The sequence below is a fragment of the Dasypus novemcinctus genome, chromosome 25 (assembly GCF_030445035.2).
Source record: "Dasypus novemcinctus isolate mDasNov1 chromosome 25, mDasNov1.1.hap2, whole genome shotgun sequence".
NCBI classification, from domain to species: Eukaryota; Metazoa; Chordata; class Mammalia; order Cingulata; family Dasypodidae; genus Dasypus; species Dasypus novemcinctus.
The window spans coordinates 14,927,077-14,947,269 of NC_080697.1; the positions used below are offsets into that span (position 1 = coordinate 14,927,077).

General features: G+C 37.9%; 1 protein-coding gene across 7 annotated transcripts in view; it reads left to right on the forward strand.

Annotated features, from left to right (window-relative positions):
- NCOA1 (nuclear receptor coactivator 1) overlaps positions 1–20,193 on the forward strand; it is a 293,327-nt gene that overhangs the window by 55,852 nt on the left and 217,282 nt on the right. For all 7 annotated transcript variants that reach the window (XM_058287710.2, XM_058287708.2, XM_071211904.1 and 4 more), the window contains one exon: positions 12,261–12,375. The gene's annotated coding sequence lies outside the window, so the exon portion shown is untranslated. Of the gene's footprint in view, positions 1–12,260; positions 12,376–20,193 lie in introns of those variants that run through there.

A 20,193-nucleotide genomic window follows, 5' to 3' on the forward strand; every position in this document is an offset into this window, starting at 1 on the left:
TGTGCTCTCTGCCTGTGCTCTGTGTCCATTTGTTGTGTGCTGTCTTTGTCTGCTCATCTTTTCTTTAGGAGGCACCGGGAATGGAACCCGGGGCCTCCCACGTGGGAGGGAGGCACTCAGTCACTTGAGCCACCTCCATCTCCCGCCCTGTTGTATTTCCTGTCGTAGTTCCTTTTTGTGTCTCTTGTTGCATCATCCTCCCGTGTCAGCTTGCTGTGTCAGCCTGTCACGTCAGCTTGCTGTCTTGCTTGTCTTCTGTAGGAGGCATTAGGAACTGAACCTAGGAAACTCCCCACCCCCCACCCCCTTCTTGTGGTAGGCGGAAGCCCAATCCCTTGAGCCACATCTGTTTCCCATTATTTATTTTCTTTACCTTGTATTTTAAAATGTGTAACCAATTCAAGTTCTCTCAGAAATTAGACAGGTTTTAAGCTTTAAATAAAAATTATTTCCTTAATTTAAAAGAAAAGATTTTGGAATAATGGGGCCCATGCTAAATCTTACTTTTTTGTTGTTGCTCACTATGAATTCATCTTGGATTACAGATAGACTATAAATCTTAGAGTTCTACCAAAACTTCTTTGCTTTGTATTTTGGGCTATATCATAAGAACTTTTGTTGCTTCATTTTAGTTTCCTGATCTGAAAGATTCATTGACACATGTCTTTGTTTCTTTTAAACCTGATAAACTTTGTGGAGCACAATCTAGTGTTGGTTATTATACTTCAAAATGAGGCTGTTCTTTGACCTAGTAATTCTGATGCATGAATACACAGATAGCCTTTGCCGCATTTTCAGTAATGGCAAAATATTGGAAACAGTGTCTATTTAATATAATATGCTGAAATTATTTTTTTTAAAAAAGGCATTCTATAAGGAATGTTAAGTGAGTTCTTAAATTAAGTATAAACTGTCATGGTATAAAGCTGTGTATTATGCTACCACTTTTTGTTTAAAAAATTATATCCTAGGATCTGCATAGCCTAACTCTGAATATACAATAAACAGGAAGGGATCTGCATGACTGGGGGGAAAATTACTGCTCCTCATACCCTTTTGTACCGTGTGCTTTATCCCTGGTACATTTATTATCTAATACAAGAATTGACTTTTGAAAAAATTACCTGATAGTTTTATTTCATTTGTTGGGTATCTCCTTATGTAAGACAGAATGTTGGACATATCACTGGGTAGAAAGTGGTCTAGCTGGGAGCCTAGGGACCAGTAGGGAAGATGTAAACACATGTAACCATGTGACTAACTGCTGGTCACAGTTGTCATTTTTGCATTCTTCTGCTAATGTTTTGTCTCTGCTTTTTCTTCTTCTTTTAGATTTGCCAAAAAACAAAACACAGAGGCATAACTTTAGCATTGCTCTTTGTAGGAACTTTGTACAGTCATTTTTGTCAATACCTTATTCTTCCTTTGAGGAGCCTGATAGTAGAAAAATATTTTGCTTGTCTTTGCTTGTCACTTTTGTTCACTGCTATTTATCTAGTGCCTAGAAGAGTGCCAGGGATATGATATGTGTTTGGTAAATATTTGTTGAGGGAGTGAGTTAATGAATTGTTTAAAGCTACTAGGTAGTGGGACCCTTAAAATTTCCTTATGAAGAGATTATGTAAGTGTATTTGCATATATCAAATTAGAAATGTAAACATTTTATATAATATTATTCTTTCTCTTTTTTTAAAGATTTATTTATTTATTTAATCCCCCCCCCGCCCCCGCCCCGTTGTCTGTTCTCTGTGTCTGTTTGCTGCGTCTTGTTTCTTTGTCCACTTCTGTTGTCGTCAGCGGCACGGGAAGTGTGGGCGGCACTATTCCTGGGCAGGCTGCACTTTCTTTTGCGCTGGGCGGCTTCTCCTTACGGGGCGCACTCCTTGCGCGTGGGGCTCCCCTACGCGGGGGACACCCCTATGTGGCAGGGCACTCTTTGCGCGCATTAGCACTGCGCATGGGCCAGCTCCACACGGGTCGAGGAGGCCCGGGGTTTGAACCACGGACTTCCCATGTGGTAGACAGACGCCCTAACCACTGGGCCAAGTCCGTTTCCCTATAATATTATTCTTCCAGGATGATATAAGGAAGAATAAAGCACGCTCTTCTGCCCATATAATTTATAGTGTTATTAGGGAAGATCATGAGAGAGTAAGACAGTATATAGTTTAATGGTAAAATATGAGGTTCATCTAGAAAATAAGGAAGAGGGACATGATGTGAACCAATGTATATGAGGTGCAGAGGTGCCCAAAGATGTACTTACCAAATCCAATGGATGTGTCATGATGATGGGAACGAGTGTTGTTGGGGGGGGGGAGAGGGGGGGTGGGGGGGTGGGGTTGAATGGGACCTCACATATATATTTTTAATGTAATATTATTACAAAGTCAATAAAAAATAAAAAAATTAAAAAAAAAAAAAAAAAAAAAAAAAAAAGAAAATAAGGAAGAACATGTGTTATGATAGGGTGAGAATTTGCAAGAGAAGTTTTCGTTTTATGGAGAAATGGTTGAAGAAGCATGCTGAGCCTGGATTATAAGGTCTTCTATCCCTAGGACTGCTGCTGCCTTGCTAATGCTGTCCGTCCCTCTCACCTAGACTTTACAACTGGTTTCCATGCTTTTAGTCTTACCCAACTATGATTCATTCTTCTCCGCTACTTTCTAAAATGCCGACCTTGTTGCTGTTCTAAGTAAAGTCCATCAGTTCTAAGTAAAGTTCCATTACCCACTGTGTAAAATCCAAATTTATGAGTGTAGTATAATAGTAGTTTTCAAATACTATTTATTGAATTCTAGTGTAAATGAATAAATTATATACACAGTCATACATGTACAAATAAAACCAGAACAATTTTCACAGGATCATACTTATTAATACTGAGTAATATACTTTGTTACTTATTATTCTGTTCTGTTCTAGTTAATTAAAAATATGCTGGTCATGACCCATTAAATTTATTTCATGATCCATTTAGTGGATCACAACCCATTGCTTGAGAAACAGTATTTCCTTTATGGTCTCACTCTAGCCTGTTTTTCCTACTTCATCTCTTACTGAGACCTACTCTTCCCATTTCCCATATCCTGAACTACAGCTAAATTACTATTTAGAGTACTTTTTTAAAAAGTCTAATTTATTTGCTCTGAATTACATTCAGTAAACTTGCCCTATACAGTTCAAGTTTTGACAAATATATACACTACAATGAAGATACAGACTATTGCTGTCACCCTTAAAAATTCCCTCCTGCCCCTTTGCAGACATTCCCTCCCTGCTCTTAGGCCAGGGTGAACTTTGATCTGATTTCTGTCCCTATAGTTTTGCTTTTTCCAGATTGTCATATAAGAAGAAATCACATAGTAGGTTGTAGTCCAGTTTCTTTCACTTATCTTAATCCTTTTGAAATTCATCCACATTGTTGTATGTATCTGTAGTTTCCTTTTTATAACTGATTAAGATTTCTTTAATTGATATACCACAGTTTGTTTAGCCATTCATCAATTGATGGATATTTAAGTTGTTTATTTACAGTTTTCAGTGATTATAAACAAAACTGCTATAAACACTACAGCATTTTGTGTGGACTTCTGTTTTCATTTTTGTTGGGTAATTTCTAGGAATGAGATGCCTGGATCATATGGTAGGTATATGTTTAACTAAATAAGAAACTGCCAAAGTGGTTGTACCATTTTTGTATTCTCACCAGCAGTGTATGAAAGTTCCAATATTGTCAATTTAAAATCCTTTAGTTCTTCTAATAGATGTGGAGTGGTATTGCATTGTGGTTTTAGTTTGCATTCCCTAATGACAGATAATGTTGTATATCCTTTCATTTATATATTTGCTGTTTGTATCTCTTTTTTGAAGTGTCTAAATTTTGTGCTTTATTTTTATCAGATTGTTTATTTTCTTACTGAGTTGAAGAGTTCTTTATATTCCAGAAACAAGTCTTTATATTCCAGAAACAAGTCCTTTATCAGATGTTTGTTTTCCATATTTTTCTCCAAATTTGTGGCTTTATATTTTCATAGCTCTGTCTTTTAAGACAAGAGGTTTTAAATTTTGACAAAAATCCAATTTGTTTTTTTCTTTTATGGTTTTGCAAAAAGTGCCCTATCTAAAGTCTTTATCTAAGGTGAGACAGTTTCAGCTCACCTCTTGTTTTTGTAAGTAAAGTTTTATTGGCATAAAGTCATACCCATTTATTTACATATTACTTAGCGCTGCTTTGTGCTACAGTGACAGAGCTGAGTAATTACAATAGAGATGGCATGATTCACAAAGCCTTAAGTATTATCTGGCCCTTTATAGAAAAAGTTTGCCTGGGCTAAACTAGGGTCCCAAAGATTTTATCCTGTTTTCTTCTGGACGTTTTGTAGTGCATTTTTTATGTTTAAGCGTGTGAACTATTTCGAGTTAATATTTGTATAATGTGTGAGATATGGGTTGAAGTTCAGTTGGGGGCATGTGAATTACCAATTTTTCCAGCACCATTTGTTGCAAAGGTAGTTCTTTTTCATGGAATTATCCTGGTACCTTTGTTGAAAATTAATTGACTGTAAATGTGTAGATCTATTTATGGACTGTCTTTTCTGTTCCATTGATCCTTTTTTAAAATATTTTTTTATTAGAGAATTGTAAGTTTATAGAAAAATCATGCATAAAATGCAGTTCCCATATTCCCTCTGCCCCCACAGTTTTTCCTATTAACACTTTGTATTAGTTTGATAACTTTGTTACAATGGATGAAAGAATAGTATTATATTTGTACTTTTAACTATAGTACATAGTTTACATTAAGGTTACTGTATTGTACAGTCCTATGGGATTTTTAAAAGCAAATATTTATTCTAGTAACATATATAATCTAAAATTTCCCTTTTTAACCACATTCAAATAAATAATTCAGTGATGTTAATCATATTCACAGTGTTGTGCTACCATTACTACCACCCATTACCAGAATTTCCAGTCATCTCAAACAGAAATCTGTACCAATCAAGCATTGCCTCCCCATTCCCTATCCCCGCCTCAGCCCCTGGCACCATGTACTCTGGTTTCTGACTCTAGAATTTGCTTATTCTAATTACTTCATATCAGTGAGTGTCTATCCTTATGTCAGAACCACACTGTCTTGATTACTGTAACTTTGTAAAAAGTCTTGAAATCAGGCAGTGAAAGTCTTCCAGTTTTGTTCTTTTTCAGAATAGTTTTGACAATTCTAGGTTCTTTGAATTTCTATATGAATTTTAGAAATAGTTTGCCGGTTTTACCAAAAGACTGCTGGGATTTAATTGGGTTTACGTTAAAACTACAGATTAATTTGGGGAGAAATGACATCTTTACAATATTGATTGTTCTGATCTGTGAAAACAGTTCATCTCTTTTTATTGCCGTCTTTGGTTTCTTAGTGCTTTGTATTTTCAAGCACACAAATCTTGTACTTATTATATATATCTCTAAGTATTTCTTTTTTTGATGCTAATGTAAATGCTACTGTTTCGTTAATTCATTTCTGGTTATTCACTGTTAACATATAGAGATAGAATTGAATTTTTTATGTTGACCTTGTATTCTGCAACTTTGCTAAGCTCACTTACTGGTTTCACTAACCTTTTTAGTAGTAGATTCTTTGGGATTTTCTATAAAGACATTCATGTCATTTGCAAATAAAGACAGTTTTATTTTTTCTTTTTATCTCTTTGCTTTTATTTTTCTTGCATTATTGTACTGGCAATACAGTAAAATGTTGAATAGGAGTGATGAGAGCAGGCATTCTTGCCTTGTTCCTGATCCTAGAGGGAAAGCATTCTGGCTTTCACGATTATGTATGATGTTAGCCATAGATTTTTGTAGATTCATTTAACCAGGTTGAGGGAGTTACCTACTATTCCTAGTTTTCTGAGAGTTTGGAATCATGAATGCCTGTTGATGTTTTTCAGATGCCTTTTTTTTTTTTTGCATCTAAGATGATCTTTTTTTCTTTTAGTCTGTTGAGATGGTAAAACACAGAGATGATTTTTTTCATATGTTGAGTTAACATTGCATCTCTGGAATAAATATTTTTGGTTACGATGTATGTTCTCTTTTGTATATTGCTGCAGAAATGTTGTCCACCTATTCTAATCTTTCAATACATGATTTATTTAGGAGGTACTGGGGATTGAACCCAGGACCTCATACATGGTGCTCAACTGCTGAGCTATATCTGCTTCCCAGTGAGAGTTGGTTTTTTTTGTTTGTTTGGTTTGTTTTTAGGAGGTACCAGGGGTGGAACCCAGGACCTTGTGTATGGGAAGCAGGTGCTGAACTACTTGAGCTACAAATGGTCCCCTCTTTATAGTTATTTTAACATATGTGTCTGTTAGTTTCAACAACTGACTCCTATCTGATTGTGATTCTGTTACTTGCTTTATCTCTTGTCTAAGGGTTTGGGTTTTTTTCCTTGCTGTTTAGATGTCTCATAATTTTTAATTTAATGCTCATTATTATGCAGAAGAATAGGAGAGAATGAGGTAATCCTCTTTTGTCTCTTCTTTCAGGCCGTTTGCGTCGGCAGTGGTGCCATTCTTAAAATGCTACCATCCTAACTTTCAGTGCACCACAGGTTTCCAGTTGTCCCCTTGTGTTTAGAGTGTGGCGTGAGGTACTACAGGATCGTGTTCCTATACCACCCTCTTCTTCCAGCAGCCCTTGCATATCTGAGCAACAGAAGGATGGCTTTCATATTCTTGTCCCTCGCCTGGCGATAGACTGTTGGGGCTTGTTGCTCAGTGCTGGGCTCCAGGTGGAGGCTGCGTGGGATTCTTGTTGTTCAGTCTTAGCGCCTGTGCTCCTGGACATAATGCTGGGGGCTCCTCAGCGTTCCTGCCTCTTTCTTCCCTGTTGACAGCCAAACTCTGCCGTGCATTTGGGGTGGGTCTCGGCCAGGCATATCTGAGCCATCCCGTTGGTAGTAAGTAGATCTCTCCTTCATTTTGTGCAGAAACCTTTGCCCAAGACTTTTCCTGCCGCTCCATGGAGGCGAGGTTTTTTTGCTTCTACCCCTCTCCCAGCAACAGTATTTCTTTGCCTGTGTGCTGGGGCTGAGAGTGTTTTCTAAAGCTCCCCAGAGGGAGAAGTGTTTTGTTCCTCTTCTTCCCTGAAGCAATGGAGTTTTGCCTGGACCCTGGGGGCCTTACCATTTTCTGTCTTCCTCTTGGGGGGCTTGGGGCTTTTGCTCTGTGTGGCAAATAGTTGTGGAGTCAGGTAGGGCTTCAGGCCTCCCCTGCTCACCTCAAAACCCTTGCCCCACTGTGCAGGGCTCTCTCTGGTTCCCTGTGCTACTTCTAACCTTTCTCGTGAGCACCCAGTCAAGGCCTCTGGGAAGGGTTTGCAAGTGAATGCAAATTCCTCTTGTGTCTGGGGTTCCCAACAATTCCAAAGACCACACTTGACTTTTAAAATTTGTTAAAATTTTACCTGCTTTTGTCTTAATATTCGTGTATGGTAGAATAGTTGTGTTCTCATTAGGATGGGAATGGCATTCTTTTGTGACTTTCTGCATTCAAAGCAGAGGTGGAACTAAAGATTTCTTGACAAGGTGTGCTATTTCAAATTTTTGTTTATGCTCATCTTTCATTAGTGTTCTTCCTTTCCTTCATCTGCCTCTTGAACACTTCAGCATTCTGGATTGAATCCAAGGGACCACTTCCTCCAAGAAGCTTTCCTGATTCCACTGAGTAGGGTGGAACATTTACACTGCATTTCATTTTCTGCAGCCCTTGGAAACCTGTAGTGAAGTCGGGCAGCTTTGATTTTGAGGCCTCTCACCCTGGGAATTATTTTTATACTTTCAGAGTTTGTGACTTATGACAATGATTAGATTTTAGATAGGGTCATAGAATAAACCTGAAATAAAAGATAAAGTTAGGAACTTTTATTTATTAATAGTATGAAAATTTGTGAACCACATAGGCCCCTGTATACTGTTTGGTTTGCTGCTTTTGAACTAAATTGTTTTCAGAAACAAGGTTTGAATTCATAAAACCCAATTTTTTGAAAATTGGGTATTGATTACACAAATTAGGACACAGTCACAAAATGAAATATGGAGTTTCAGAAAACAAAAAAGAAAGTCATGATAAAACTATCTGGGATATAGTAAGGGACAAAAAAGGAAGGCGTATAACTGAACATTTTATGTAAGATGACAGAAGGAATGAAACAATATTTGCGTTTGCATACATTTGGATAAAGAGTCACTGGAAGGATACACAAAACTAATAAGTGGTAAGCTATAGTAAGCCAGAGCAAAATGAACCTCATATGGATGCTGTATGAATGAGGCTTCTCAAATATATGTTCCTTTTTACATCATTTTTATTTTTGGACCATGTGAAGGTAGTATGTATTCAAAAAACTAAACTAAAAATAAACATAACTGGATTTTAAAAGATGTGAAAAAGTATTTCAGAACTAATAAAAAATGTGTGTGAGATATCTTTATTTTACACAAACCTGTTTTTACTCATGATAAGTAATGATAAGGTAAATACAAGGTATAGAAAATTGCAAAGGGCAAGATTTTATGAATCTGGTTCCAGATGAAGAAACATATAAAAAGGGAGGCTTTCTACAACAATTAGAAAGGTTTTGGTTATAGACCCAGTAAAAGTGTGGATGATTACTGAAAGCACATAAGAACACTGTGTGTACGCAACAGCTAAAACTGAAATTCCCAGGACTCTCAATGGACTGGGCAACTAACTATTCCTTCCTCATAGAATCACCAGGAATATCCTTGAAAACTGATAAACTCTATTAAGCTATTGTCTAAAAGTATAAGGAGATGAGAATACCAAAGAAGGACCTTGTCACAAATTAAAACATAGTAAAGAAACAATAATTACCTTATTTAAACAGATTCTAGCCCAGAAATTTGATCTTACCAACAAACAAATGAAACATTTAAGAAGAAACTATAAATTAAGGGACGGTAAGAATTACTTAATGATTAGGAAAACTGGTTGGTAATTGGAAATGGAGTTCAGTTTAGAGCCAGATCTCATTCCATACAATAATATGGAATCAAGTATTCAAAAAATTAGTTGGCAAAGAAGTGGAAATCAGAGTATTTATCTGCTATCATTAAAGGAGGGTAGGGGATGTATTTCTTAGAAGAGAAATGACAGAAGAAGCAACAAAGGCAATGGTGGCCAAATCTAGCCACCTAGAAATAAAACATGTATTAGAGACCAGTGATAGATCGAGAAAAGGTTAAAAGTAGTGAAAGGAATAGTATTTTCATAGTATAAACAACTTACACAAATGATTAAGGAAATAAGGAAAGCATGAATAACCTAGTCCCCTCTCTACTTCTGGTAGGTCTGCAAAAGAGGGAGGAGCGGCACAAGTTTAGAGAGAAAGGCAATGTGAGTAATGAAAGAAGAACTGACCAAAGAAATGTAAAAGGATTGTGGGGCAACATTCAGTGCCTCGCTGAATTTGAAGATCATAATATTATAGCAGGATCCGGCGTCATGATTATGTGATTTTTCTCTAGCAGGTGATTGGATTGATTCAGAGTTAGGAGTTTGAGGATGCTGTAGTGGAATGAAGAAAGTAACATACTAGGCAGACTGATAACTTGGGAGAAAAACCAAGATTTTGAGACTGGAAATCATATAAGAGACTGGAGTGGTGACAGAGCAGGTAGAATGTCTAGGGGACCCAGGTTAGAAAAAAGAGTGGGCTCTTGAATGATCTTGACAAAGAGAAATTCAGCCAGATGGCAAGAAACTCGGCGAAAAAAGGGAGATTCTTTTGAGGTAGGATCTGGAAGTGTTAAACCGTGGAGAAGGTTAATTTCCACTGCCTTAGCCTTCTTCCAGAGAGTTTTTTTTGAGAGACCGATTTATGGCCGGCAGTTGAAAGGAATAATTCGGTGATGAGGTTGAAGATGTACATGTGAATTGTCTTACTATGTAAGAGCTGTTCCAGAGGTCTCTGTGGGAGAGGTTCGAAGGAAAGACAGCTGTGGGTTAACAAATGGGGTAGGTGGGAAAGCACAGAGCATTGCCGGCATGAGAATAGGAGAGGGGAGTAGGCCAGAACGGCCAAGCCCAAGGGTGAGGGGTAGGAGCCACAGGTATAATTAGCCCAAGATTGTTGAACTGACCTGTGGTGTAGTGATTGTCTCTGGGGCCTGACTCACTATCTGTCTTTGTGATCTAAATAGAATATTAGTAAAAAGCTTAACCCTGGATGGTAGTGGATATTTAAAACAGTTAGGCTTTAAATAATGAAAACTAGTAGTGTTACCGGATTTTATCTAGGTCCTTGGCTATGCTGTAGAAATGAATCTTAAAAGCATGTCGGGTAAGTTAGGCCAGTAATATATTCAGGTAGGGAGGGAAGAGAAATGGGAGAAAATAACAGAGCAGGGGTTCCAGGTAGTGAGGAAGGGAATGAAAAGTGATGAAGAGGGCTGATTTACAAGCTACAATTCCCCATTATAGATTATAAATTCCCAGGGTTACTTGCATGGCCACCTCGCAGAGGAAGAATGGTGAAAGCAGAGTAAAGAGGGCAGGGAACAGGTCCAGAGGCAGGACAGCAGGGTGAAAAAGATCATAGTCAAGCCTCATGGCTTGCTTTTTAATTGCTAATTATTCCACTGCTTTGCTAATGGGGAGGTGGGGGTGTGTGTGTCAGCAGTTTGCTGTTTTGATTGATTATACCACCCGTCAATTCCTTAGTGAGGACCCAATGATAAAGTTTCTGGAGAACATCCCGGACTTTTCCTTGTTCCCAGGACCCTAGCAGCCATCTTGGAGGTTACCAACGTCCATGTGGACTCTCTAGCCAGATTCCAGATCTGTCTGTTAATTCCCTTATCTAATTAGCCTGCTTCAGTAGGGTTCATATTTCTTAAGAACTCTGATGTCTGCAAAGTCTCTGCCATCTGGAGCTAGCTTTGAAGTAGAGTGGGATTTATCACTATCTTTAGTTTAGTAAAATCCGATTTGTAATATCCCACTACTGATGAATGATCCAGGAATGAATGGTAACCATAATACAGGAGCTTCCTTATCATAGAGTTATCTTTTGCTGGGAATCTCTTTTCTTCCTACTGTTCCATTTTACCTGAAACTGGGTACTGAAACCAGTGCTACTGTGATGACTTCAGTAGCTGTGATGAGTGAGCACATAGTTTATTGGACCCCTTACCCCCTCAAGGAAGTGCAGTGCAATTCTGACATTGAGTACTCAGGGTTAGTGCAGGTTAAGGGCACAGTCCTCGAAATGATTGTCCTTACTTTTGACACCAGCCACAAGTTCAGAAGTTCCCAGGGCCACCCTCACTACTGATCAGCTGTATACAAATTTTGAGGATTTCCATTACCCTGTATTGTTTGATAATTTCCTCGAATGAATCACAGATTTCTGGAGAGTACTATACTTAACAGTTTTACAGCAAGAAGAATATAAATAAGAAGGAGCCAAAAGAGGAGAAGCATAGGGAGGGTCTCAAATGAGATACTTCCAGAGTCCTCTCGTTGTGGAGTCAGGACATGTCACCTTCCTGGCACATGGATGTGTATTACCAGCCAGAGAAGCTCACCCAAGCTCCAGTGTCCGGAGTATGTATTGGGGTTTCATTGGGTAGGCATGGCTGAACATGGATGAGCTTGATCTTCAACCCCAATGCTCTCCCCTCCCAGGAGGTTGGGCTGATATTACCAGGCTCAAAGCCTCAACCAAATCACGTGGTTGGTCTTGCTGGCATGACCAGCCCCCATTCCAAGACTATAGGATGTCCACCTCCTCCCTGAGTCATAACCTGTCAGGTAGGGGCCACCATGAATAACGAAGACACTCCTGTCAATTAGTAAAATTCCAAGGTTACCCTCCAGAGCTGGGACAAAGACCAGACCTCTCTTGGGAGGCTAAATTCTTTACTAAACTGGTACCAGTGCAAATCCCAGTTGACTGGGGACTCGTTTGGGAATTGGAACCTTTTTCAAAGCCAGTAACTTATTACTTCTTACCAACCATATGTATGCATCCATTTTACCTATGGTTAGTGAGGAAAAATTAATTTTTTTTAAGTTAACTTATAGAAGTCACAAGAATGGGAATTGGCATTTCTTGAATCTCTAAAGCATCTGTATTAGAATCTTTATATGCTTACAGAGTAATGATGTGTCATAGTACCTAAAATATTTAACGTTTTCAGTGGACTTAAATATGTCTTCTTTCTCCTACTTTAGATATATCCATAGTAATGGAAATGTAACTGGAACTGACTAATGATAAAATCAAGGACCATCAGGCAAGATCATGCAGTAGGAATCTTTGCTTCCCAATGAAGGCACTTATTCTAAGGTAATTGAGCCACAATTTTACTTTAATTTGACTCCTTGGCTGATATTTTATAATGTTGGTTTCTATCTACGTAGGCTTTCTATTTATAAGTTCTCATACATTAGAATGGTTGGCTTTTGGAGAAGAGTTCAATCTCACCCTCCCTCCCCCAGCCTTTTTCTCCCACCAAAAGGCTAAGAAAAAATCCAGATTTTAATTAGTAGTATTCCTTATAGTTAGGAAAACATGTGAAGTATAAGAAGTATAGTGATTGTAGATTAAGACTCAGTAAACTGTGTTAGAAGAACTTGAATTTAAAAATGTCAATTTAATAATTATGTTATTACCCTCTGAGATGAACAACTGAATTTAGCCCTGGTGTCCTCTAACATAATACAGGAGAGCTTAGTGATTGCCTTTCATTTTAATTTGGAAAACTTTTCTCTTCTTTTCTCCTAAACTCATTTTTAGGGGCTCTTCTTTTCACTTTTACTTCTCATAGACTGTCCCTGTAGGATTTGGGGGATCTGATAGATCAGTTTTACTTGGACTAGAAAAACAAGATATGTAATTAAAGAATCAGGTAACACTTCCGAATCACAGGGGGGATCCCTACTTTAAAGACTAGGTAAAACAATTGAAAACAACAAGGAAATGTAATATCAACAGAAAACCCAAACAAAAATAGTACTAATTTTCTGTGATACACATAAATTCTGGAAAGGGCAGAATTAGCTAAGTGCTTATTTAAAAACAATTTTTTTCTTTTAATTATTTTTTTTTCAAATAGGTAGGAAGTATGAAAATGTATTCATTTTAGAGAATAGGTCAAAGTTGGTTGATTTCTCTGTATATATTATAAAGGTTTATAAATTAATAGAGATTGTGAAAATCTGAGAAAAATTTATCACTTATTACTAGGATTCTTTTTTTTTTTTTTTAAAGATTTATTTATTTATTTAATTTCCCCCCCTCCCCTGGTTGTCTGTTCTTGGTGTCTATTTTGCTGCGTCTTGTTTCTTTGTCCGCTTCTATTGTCGTCAGCGGCATGGGAAGTGTGGGTGGCGCCATTCCTGGGCAGGCTGCTCTTTCTTTTCACGCTGGGCGGCTCTCCTTATGGGCGCACTCCTTGCGCGTGGGGCTCCCCCACGCGGGGGACACCCTTGCGTGGCACGGCACTCCTTGCGCGCATCAGCACTGTGCATGGGCCAGCTCCACACGGGTCAAGGAGGCCCGGGGTTTGAACCGCGGACCTCCCATGTGGTAGACGGACGCCCTAACCACTGGGCCAAAGTCCGTTTCCCTAGGATTCTTAATTTCATTCTGTACATTCTGTTTGGAAGAAGGATATGTAAGGCATAAATTCCAAAATAATAAGAATTCATGCTATTGGAAAATCCTAAGACTGCTTCAGTTAAAACAAAGGGATTCTTACTTAAAAGGGGATGGTGTATTTGAGGCATTTTGTGCCAAAGAAAAGTCACTTCAAATGAAGTAACAGTTGAAAAAGAATTAGGGCTGCTCTTATGTGATGTTTTAAAACTTCTTTGGCAGCTAGATGTACTTACCTAAGTTTTTTTGGTGTCATTTTGAACCAAATGATAATGATAGTTAATTATACAGTTTGTCTTATCAAAATCATTTTGCTTATGTTATTAGATAGGTCTTCCATTTTTACTTGCATTGATCAACATTGGTTAATACCCAAACTTTGGCAAGAATATTTCTAGATATGTAGGAAGAGTTGTAAATGGAGTTGAAGACATCTTTCCCCAAAAATGTTAACTGTGGGACTAGGAGGACTACTGACACTTATCTGGAACAATTTAAAAGTGGCCATAAAATGAATACAGTTACAAAATGATAGTTTAAAATCTCTTCTTAAGTAATGTAGTTAAGTTCTATATTGAAACCTCACAAAATAATTTAGGGAATAGGACACTCTGATCAATTGAATTTGTTGATTGTCTGTGGTTAACTCTGTGCTTCTACATGTAACAGTGCCATATAAGCTAAGTTAGATTGCCTAAATCCTTAAATTAGGAATTTCTAAGTCATTAATTTCTTACCTCTCTCCACTCTTGCAAGCTTTCCCTGAGTGATATACCCTAGTAAAATTTGTCACTTTCCCTTCTGAAAATGAAGAAAACTGAAAATTGCACAAAACCATGCTCAGAATTTTTATATAATACATTCTGACAATATTTCCTTGTAATGTTTTTTAAAGACAAGTACATATTTTGAGATTGTATGCTTTTGTTGTTTTGGGGGAATTAAAGCACAAAATCAGTACTTGAGTTATACCCCTAGAACATTTACAAGATTTTTATGTCTTTGATTACAGTTTCCACTAAGTTAAAATGGTGCCTTTAAAAATATTTTGTTTGGACTCTAACATTCCAAAGCATATTTAAGCAAGGTGCATTAAGGGAATGGGTATTCTCTAGTGATTTGCTGTAGTTTTCTCAGTAGTGTGATGAAAAGAGCACAAGCTTTGGCTCTTCTGCTTTCTGTGTTATCTTGGGGAATTGAATTAGTCCTTTTGTGTTAGTTTCCTTTTCTATAATACTTAAATTTTAGACTTGAGATGAAAAAATGAAATAAGTGTGTAAAAGAATGTGAAATTAATGAAGTTGTTGCTAAAGACAGAAGACCACATTACAGAAGCATCATTCACAGTTATCCTTCTCAGAGCAAAAAAAAAAAACAGGTAAACTCACACTTCTACTGAGAAGCTTGTAAAACCAGTTTCTAAGTTAATGACAAATATTATGCTTGGAGGGAAAGTAAAGTGAACTTTTGGCAAAAATCCCATATCAGAGGCATGCCATTTATAAAAGCAATTACTATTATGTGTGCATGTTAGCAGATATTTTGCTTTTCAGTTGGATGAAAGCACCGATACGCAGAGGATATGCCAACACTTGATGTTAAGAGTGCTAACCTGTTTATCACTGAAAAAGTCACACTGCTGGACAAGAGGTTTTTTAAAATTTTTGTTGTTGTTTGGTGGTTATTGTTTTTTAAGGCATTATAGCCTGTAAACATTGCACTGGCTCTCTTTTAACCAAATCACCAACAACTTGAGCTGCAGGAAAAGGCTGTACTTGCTTTGTAAGTAAAAGACTTTGCACAGGATTTCAGTTCACACCCTACTTTATTCAGACAAAAGAATTGGCATTCTGTAATGCGATTCCTGATTGTGAAATATTGAATATAGTGAAAATTGTGATTGTGAGCAATTTTTGGCCGCTTAAGCCATGTCTTTTAATGTTTTGTAAAGAAAGAGTCAGCAAGTGTAGGATTCTGCTTTTCCACAGTGATGTATGCTAGCTGTGTAGGGGGAAAGGGATTGCATGCTTGTTTGTGATTTTAGTGCAGTGAGTTAAGAAATATTCTTTACCACTGTTAATGCTCTTTCTATGATTTCAACCTTGCTCAGGGGTATAAATTAGCTACTTTATTATTTTTAATAGCCTGACCTTTTAAATTCATGTTTACAATAGGACAAGTTTTAAGGTTATGGATGAGGTATGAAGATTTTGTAAAAGTCTAAATTATAGTACAGAATAATTCACATCTCTAAGAGTTTGACCATTTCTCACACTTGATGATTCTATTCGCTTACCAAAGGGAAAAAAGCAGTGAATTTTTATTGTGTATGTTTAAAAATCACATCCCAATTTTGGAATAGAAAATGAAATACTTTCTGGAACCAAAATGCAAAGCATAGATAATCGGAATCTTTTTGCTCTGACCTCTCAGGTTGAAGCATTTAACCTTCCCGTTCTGAGTGTGAAATGCTTGTTTTAGCATTTAGTGAGATTTAGAAATCCTAATAGCCAGAAGTATATGACAGCTGATTTATAATGAAGAATTAGGATTTTTTGGAATTTAGTAGAAATAAAGAATAAAGTAACCAGCTAAATATAGAACTTGACTTATGGCTCAAGTTGATTGCAGACTTGCAGGAAAGTTATCAAATACTAATAAGAAAAAAAAATTGCTAGTAAGGTTGTGTCAGAACCATTCAGGTGCTTAATTGAATGTGCTCCTACTGGCCGAATATGAGACAATTTGAGCATGAATAAGGATAACTGCAATACACTGAAACACATCACACATGTTTAAATTGTGAGTTCATGAAGATATTTAAGGGAAGCGGACTTGGCCCAGTGGATAGGGTGTCTGCCTGCCACATGGGAGGTCCGCGGTTCAAATCCCGGGCCTTTTTGACCCATGTGGAACTGACCCATGTGCAGTGCTGATGCACACAAGGAGTGCCCTGCCACGCAGGGGTGTCCCCCCGCATAGGGGTACCCATGCCCAAGGAGTGCGCCCCATAAGGAGAGCAGCTCAGCAGGAAAGGAAGTGCAACCTGCCCAGGAATGGCGCTGCACACATGGAGAGCTGACATAACAAGATGACGCAACAAAAAGAAACACAGATTCCCGTGCCGCTGATAAGGATAGAAGTGGTCACAGAAAAACACACAGCAAGTGGACACAGAGAGCAGACAACTGGGTGGGGGAAGGGGGGAAGGGGAGAGAAATAAATTAAAAAATAAATAAATCTTTAAAAAATAAATAAATAAAGATATTTAAAATACCTCATTAGTTTTCTATGGAGTATGATAAGGGAGCAATGCATTATTTTAAAAATTATTAAATAAAGAGAAACTATTAAGCTTTAATCCAGCCTTTCCAATACAAACTGTTCCTCAGGATACACAAAAAGTTATGAGGATAACTTTCTTTTCTCAGAACTATTCTATGGGAAACGGACTTGGCCCAGTGGTTAGGGCGACCGTCTACCACATGGGAGGTCCGCGGTTCAAACCCCGGGCCTCCTTGACCCGTGTGGAGCTGGCCCATGTGCAGTGCTGATGCGCGCAAGGAGTGCCGCGCCACGCAGGGGTGTCCCCCGCGTAGGGGAGCCCCACGTGCAAGGAGTGCACCCATGAGGAGGGCCGCCCAGCGTGAAGGAGAGTGCAGCCTGCCCAGGAATGGCGCCTGCCCACACTTCCCGTGCCGCTGACGACAACAGAAGCGGACAAAGAAACAAGACACAGCAAATAGACACAGAGAACAGACAACCAGGGGAGGGGGGGGTGGTGGAATTAAATAAATAAATAAATCTTAAAAAAAAAAAAAGAACTATTCTAGTTAATAAATGAATAAGGAGTGATTGAGTAGGTATCACCATTTTGTAATGAATTATTGGACCTAAGCAAAGGTCATTGGTGGCTTCTAACATACAAAAAAAAATATGCAGTCAGACATTAGTTTCTCTTAATGAAAGCTCACAACACTACCTATGAAGTAACCTGGCCAAAAAATTGAATGAACCTGAATCCAATCCAGCCTCTAGCTCTAAGGACAAGTTTACAGGAAACAAAGGAGGCATAGAAACATTAAATGCAACCTTGGAGATGCAGTGTCAAAATCTAGGCTGTGGGAAATTCCTTGGGACATACCACCTGCTTTCTTCAACAAATAAATTGTAAGAAAGAAAAAAAAAAAAGAGAGGTGGAATGGAAATCCTTAGATTAATAGCAATGTTTGGGCTTTATTTGGATCCAGATTTTAATAAAGATACATTATGAATACTCAGGGAATTTTGAACACTGAGAGATATTTGATATTAAGGAATTATGAATTTCTGGCTGTGATAGTAGTATTTTTGTTAAATTTAAAAATAGTCCTTATCTTTTAAAGATATACATTGAAATATTTATGAATGCAGTGATATATTTGGGATCAACTTTGTTATTATCAAGAATAGAGGGGAGGCTATTGTTGATGATGAAATAAGGTTGGCCATGAGTTGATTGTTTAAGCTAGGGTACTTGTGGTGTTGGGGTGTTTTTTTATATGATTCTCTAAGATTTTTTTGAAAATTTCCTAAAAAGAATGTAAAAAAATTACATTTTCTTTTTATTGGCTTATGAGTATACAATTGAAATATATGTATTTAGCAACCTGCCACGTTCTTATTTCTAATAATTTTGAGTCGATTGGATATTCTACATAGAAAATCATACTGCCTGCAAAGGACAGTTTTTTGTTTTGTTTTGTTTTTTATTATTCTTACCCCTCTCCCGCATGGCTTTTTGCATATTGTCTGCTCTCTGTGTCCATTCGCTCTGCGTTCTTCTGTGTCTGTATTTATTTATTTTATTTCCCCTCCCCCCTTTGCAGCTTGCTTGCTATCTACTCTCTGTGTCCATTCGCTGTGTGCTCTTCTGTGTTTTATTTTTGCTTGTCTCCCTTTTTTTGTTGTTGCATCACCTTTTGAGTCAGCCCTCTGTGGCTCTTGCGGGCCAGGCGACTCTCCGCAGCACTTGCAGGCCATGCGTCACTCCGCAGCGTGGGGGCGAGCCCGCCTTCACAAGCAGACCCCGGGACATGAACTCAGGGCCTCCCATATGGTAGACAGGAGCCCAACTGATTGAGCACAGCCGCTTCCCCAGAGGACAGTTTTAGTGTGTAGTGCTTATTATTTAACAGGTTCTCTTTTAAACACTGTGTAGCTATTAACTCTTCAGAGAACTCCAGTAAAGTGGACAGTATTGTCATCTCCCTTATAACGACAAAGGAATTGAGTCACAGAGAAGTTATGTAACTTGCCCTAGGGGTTACCTAGCTTTTTAAATCCAGGCATTCCAGCCTTAGAGTCTGTGCTTCTTTAATTTTTCTCTCTCTCCTTATAACTTTTTTTTTTTTTAATCCCTCTAATCCTTAGACCTTTTGTTTCTTTTGTTTGTTTTACTGTGCTGGCCAAGTTGTTCAACTTTTAAAGACCAGTTTTCATTTCTAATTTTGGTATTGGAAGTTGTCTTAGTAGGGAGTTTACTTAATAGTCGAGTTTACGCCTTCACTCATTAAATGACTAAGAATTAACTTAATGTATAGCTGCAAACCAAAGAATAAAATGTATTATGACAGCTGTAAGCAATTCATGGTTCATTTTATTTTCAGTTGCTTTTTTGATGTTATTGGTCCTGTGTGCAGAATTTCTTTGTTTGTGACAAATAAAATTATTCTCTCCTCCCCACAACCCTTCATGTAAGATAATTACCTCCTACCTCTCCTTACATAGGTTACATGAGATAAAATGATGTGAATCATTTATTACACTGCTTAGAAAATAAAATATGACTAGTAAATATGCTGTTTTGAATTAAGAGACAACTGTTTTCAGACTTTTGTTTTAAAATTTTTCTTTATTCTTTAATTACCTTTTTTTTGTGGTACTGGGAATGGAAATTGACCTTGTATGTGGGAAGCTGGTGCTCAACCACTGAGCCACTTTGGCTCCCCTGAGTTGGTTTTTTCATTTGTTTCGCTTGTTGTTTGATTTTGTTTTTTTTTAGGAGGCACTGGGAACCAAACCTAGAACCTTCCCATGTGGGAAGCAGGCACTCAACTGCTTGAGCCACATCCACTTCCCTTTCATTAACTTTTAAAATGGGGAGGGGAGAACATGGCTTCATTTTTTTTAGGAAGTCCTAGGCCTGGGACAGTTGGGAAAAACTTGATAATACGTTATGGTGGTTTAGAGTAATCTGTGTTCTGTGCAAGGAACCTTTTAAAAAATGTCTGAGTTTGAGAAAGATAACGAGTGAGTTGGTTGCCAGAAAAATACTTGCGTCCTAAGTGAGTGAGGGGCAGCAGTCTATGGGTAAATGAGACTTGTCCCAACATTATGGGTTTTTTGGGGGGGAGGTTTCTTTGACTAGCTGCAAAAGACATTATGGTATAGTAAGATAGCTAGACTCCATGAGATGAAGCATATAGGCTTTATAAGAAGGAAAACTTTTGGTTTATCCCAAAAGAA